At 39.2% G+C, this 4,737-nt stretch overlaps 1 long non-coding RNA gene across 1 annotated transcript; it reads right to left on the reverse strand.

Annotated features, from left to right (window-relative positions):
• Nucleotides 1-408: 408 nt before the first annotated feature.
• On the reverse strand, nt 409-3,204 carry LOC131015678 (uncharacterized). The gene is made up of 2 exons (XR_009098651.1): nt 3,097-3,204; nt 409-632 (listed from the first exon to the last, which is right to left on the reverse strand). It is a non-coding gene; the product is annotated as an uncharacterized LOC131015678 (long non-coding RNA).
• Between the last annotated feature and the right edge of the window lie 1,533 nt (nt 3,205-4,737).

Consider the following 4,737-nt stretch of genomic DNA (forward strand, 5'->3'; position numbering starts at 1 on the left):
ATTACCGGCGGCACTATGCCGCCGGTAATTGCCGGCGCCGTTTTGCCGCCGGTAATGGAATCAGTCTCCGGCAGGAATACGCCGCCGCCCTCCGGTGAAGATTGGGGTACCTTATCTCATTTAAGAATTCAGAACGTACAAAATTAGAAATAAAGTGAACATAGAAAAAGAGATTGAAGTAAATAGAACGAATATCATAAAGAATGAGCGAGATGGCTTCTGAGAAAGATAGATAGATGGGATTTTGTCACAGCCCGCAATCCCTAAGGATGGCTTAACCGGGGTTATGACTCGGGAAGGGGATTCAGAAGCGGGAAAAGAAAGGGGCATCATTTGAAACCGTAAATCTTACTTAACTTAAGAAAAATCATCGTATTTACTCATTAATACTCTTTTGAACAGTCTATGAAAGACAACATAAAACTTAATTAATATCATTAATCAAGTTATACATCATATGAAACCATTCTCTTAAGACTCAAAGTATGACATAACATACTATAACATCAACAACATCTTGCAGCGGAAAGTAGCTAGACATATGTATGAAGACATATTCTAGACAGGTTAACTATTTATTAACAACCCTGGAGACTCCGCTCATTGCAGCACCATCATCACATCAGCTCAACCTGCACATTTAGAAAACATATGCAGGGCTGAGTACAAAAGCACTCAGTGGGCACGTATGCCTAGGTATAAAAATACATGCTTCAAAACTGTAAATTGTCATGCCATCATAAACAGTACAGCAAGGGAGTTTTTCGCTAAAAAGGCCCAAGCTTACTAAATTCATTTGTGATTCTTAAAGTTCGTCTGCAGACTAAGTTCTCTTGTAATCTATCATATCTGGAACTGTGTGCCGGAGAGGTGGCCACCTCTCACGGTCACTTGACCGGCCAACCCGCTAGATGACTCACGGTCACTGGTGTACACTAGTCAAGGCAGGATAGCTATCAACTGCTCAGGACCCGAATTCGATTGCATAATAACTGGCAAAGCCACATCAGATAGATATCATACCAAACATTGAAACATTTATGGCAAGACAATAGTTGTAATATTTTCCAGTTCAAAGATTTTGTAACGAAATAACTTGTTCAAATGTAGCATTAAACTTGTTTGATAGATATATAAAACTGAAATTAACAGTTAAATCATCTCATGCATTCATTCGTATAAGAGGCCTACGACACGCAGGGGATCTCTATATACGTATAGTAAAAGTAATGCCCACCTTATTCGTTCCCACTAGGGGCGTAGAGTTACCTCCTTCTTTAGCTTTCACTTCCCGTCTGGACCTTTATTGACGAAGAGTCGATAAGTTCGAGAAGAAAGTCGTGTAAGAAAGGAAGATAGGTCTCTAAACTAAACTATCTTCTTTAATGATTTTAGGGTTCTAGCATCCATATTAATCTTGTCTCGTCTCGTTCAAAACCTTAAACTCAAAACATTTATCACATAACTAACATTTAGGTTCGAAACTATTTATTCGAATATCAACATGCGCATCAACCATAACTCATTCTACTCACGCCATCAAGTCAGATATTCCGTCATTTAATAACAAATCATATAATATTACATAAACAAATTATGTCATCATAGATCATGCTTTCTCATATTTAAAACAATGTAATCTTTTTCAAATAAACCTTATTAATAAGCCTTTTGAAAAGAATTCATTAAATAAGAGTTTAACTCAAAAATATTTTATTTTAAAATCCACTTATAAAAAAAATACTTGAAATAAATGAACTCCATTTAAATAATTAATTTAAAGGTTCATATGTAATTAAATTAATCAATTAATCAAGCTCAATTTAAATTAGATAAATAAGAGCTCAAATGATTTAAATAAATACAAGCCCAAATTAATTAGATAAATTAGGTCCATTATATATATATTTTTTTAAACAAGGCCCAAACATTTAAAAATTAACAAATGCCCAAAACTTTTAAATGAAATAAGCCCATTATAAATAAATAGAACATGGCCCTATAAAAACAAGCCCAATTACTTATTAAAAACGGCCCAAAACCCGGCCCAAAACCCGGCCCAAAACCCGGCCCAACCTCAAACACCCTAACCCAAACCCTTTTTCTTTTCTTCCCCCTTCTTCTATCTAAGCTGCGCCCCTCCCCCTTCATTCTCGTCTCTCTCTCTTCTTTCTCACTCTCTCTCTCGGACGATCTGTCCGCCTGCCGTGCAACCTGGCCGCCACCGCCGCCGCCGGCGAGCGGCGCGGCTGCTGCCTCTCTCTCCTCCCCTGAACTCTCGTCCTTTCTCACCCTCTCGCCTCTATCTCTCTCTCCCAAGACTGCCGGAACAAGACACAGCAAGCGCCACCACGCCGCCGCTGTCACCTCCTCCGCCTCACCTCCACGGCGGAACCATCGTCTCCGGCGAGTAGCTTCGCTTCCGGCCTCCCTCTCTGATCGGCTCTGTGACTGCAGCAGCGAAGGCTGCCGCGGCCACCTCCGGTCGTCCTCGCCTCTCCCGTTCACGTCTTCCTCTCTCTCACATCTCCCTCGTTAACAGATCCGACGGCCCAGCAGCAGGAGAACCGCCGCCGCCGACAGCATCTGCCTCTCTGATTTCCGGCGAAGCCGCAGCCGCAGCCGCCGACAACCCAGGTAAACCCTATCTTCTATCATTTTCCCCTTCTTTCCTTTTTAAACTATAAGCTAAAAACCCTCTCTTCTTTCCCTTTGATTCTTGGCAGATCGGAGACAACGGCAGGTTCGCCGCCGCCGCTCCGACGCCGGCGACGTGCCTCCGCGGCAGCCGCCTCCCTGAACCCTTCTCACACACGAATCAGGGGGTTCAGCCCCGATTTCAGTCAACACATAGAAATAGGCTTTTTACTGAATTCATTTTCAAATACTGTAAATGTTCTTCAATCGAGCATACTGCACTTAAACATTTATTCATGTAATTTCAACTCTTCATTTGTATATGTAAATTCTGTTTATAACAGGCTGCGTATGCACATAAAAATGAAATATGAGAAGTTCGTATGTGTTGGTGGTTCTCTGCAATAGTTGAACGAAATAGAGAGCTCAAAATAAACGAGCTCAGTTTAAGAAGAAAACCTTGGTCTGGTGGTGTGGTTGCTTTGTGAACTTGCTGCGGAAAATGGGCTGCAGTTGTTGAAAATGGTGAAGATGGTGAAGGCGTGGGGTTGGCTTTAAAGAAGAATGAGGATCGTGGAAATGTTGGTATGAACATGGAATTCTTTTTTCAGCATACTTAGTATGACTGAAGAATTTCTTCAGCATGCGTAGTAAATTCTTCAGCATGCTTAGGATTTATTCAAATTTAATCATTAAAAAAAAATCTAAGAGATTAATACATTAATTATATGGTTCCAAACTCATTTAAATACATTGACACATACAAGACTAATTTTTATTTGAAGTATAAAATCCATTTGGGCCTGTCAATTTAATAAATTAACTAACCACATGGATCAACTTTAGTAATTAATAAAAATTCATATTTAACACTTCAATGTTAAATCCTCATTAATAAATTAATGGACTCAAAATATATTTTGAGTGCATCGTCCACTGAAAATAAAAATAAAAATAAATCATCACGTATATAAATCATCAAATTCATATAAGTTCGTATTTTATTAATGGATGCCGAACCCTAATTATCATAATAAATCCTTAATCAGTCATTAGAAGATTTTAAATCCTCAATTAAAAGTCGGGTCATTACATACTATCCCCCTTAAAAGAAATTTCGTCCCGAAATTTGTACCTCAGAAAATAACTCTGAGTACTTCACTTTCCTGTTAGACCGTAGTCTATTCTTGACCATGATATATTCATAGGTCCCTTACTATCGGTATCGACTTAGTCCTTAGTACCTGAACTTCCCGATCTAAGATAGATTTGGATCTTCCTTCGTAACTCAAATATTGACTAATAACAATGTTGTTCTTATGGATCATATGCTTTGAATCGTAAACATACTTCTCTATTCGCGACACAAGGGATACGTTACGCACATTCTCAAAGCTTAGCGCTAACGCTAACCAATAAGTTATTGGGCTCATCCTTTCTACAATCTCGTATGAGCCTATAAAACGGGGTTTAGATTTACCCTTCACATTGAATCCAATGATTTCTCTTGATGGAGAAACTTTTATGGAAATTATCTCTTCACTTTCACATCATGGGTCAATTCGTCATTTGTCAACATATGACTCTGTCAATCATGGCCCTCTTTTATTCACTATCAAATTTTGACGGATGATTTCAATCATCTAGTCATTTCATCTCAACAAAGTGGTGATCTATATTTCCTCACGTGTAACGCCTCATTTGCCAACCTATCGATAGTCGATTGATAACTGGTATTATATGTCTCACAATGAGTGGCAAAAACATGTTCTCAGCTTTCACCCCGGTTTAGCTCAGTCGTCTTCAACATACCTTATTAGAAATTTCTATGTCGTTTAAGCGGAACTATAATGACTAATATCTCTAAAGCATTCTTAAGGCAACTTAAACAGTTTGTAAGGAGACCAACCATTTCGAGCATGTAGGCAGTCAGCCTAAAACGCCGTTATAAACTTTTATTCATTCATCGATGGAATCTCGAGTCATGTGGGCATTCACTGCCCCCTTTCGTGACAACCTTTGCTTAAGTCTGAAGGGTTCGAAAAAATCCATCTCGACAAAGAAATCCATTGGTTCGTTAAGGGCTCGGTTTGTCCCAAA

The sequence above is a fragment of the Salvia miltiorrhiza genome, chromosome 3 (genome assembly GCF_028751815.1).
Source record: "Salvia miltiorrhiza cultivar Shanhuang (shh) chromosome 3, IMPLAD_Smil_shh, whole genome shotgun sequence".
Lineage (NCBI taxonomy): Eukaryota > Viridiplantae > Streptophyta > Magnoliopsida > Lamiales > Lamiaceae > Salvia > Salvia miltiorrhiza.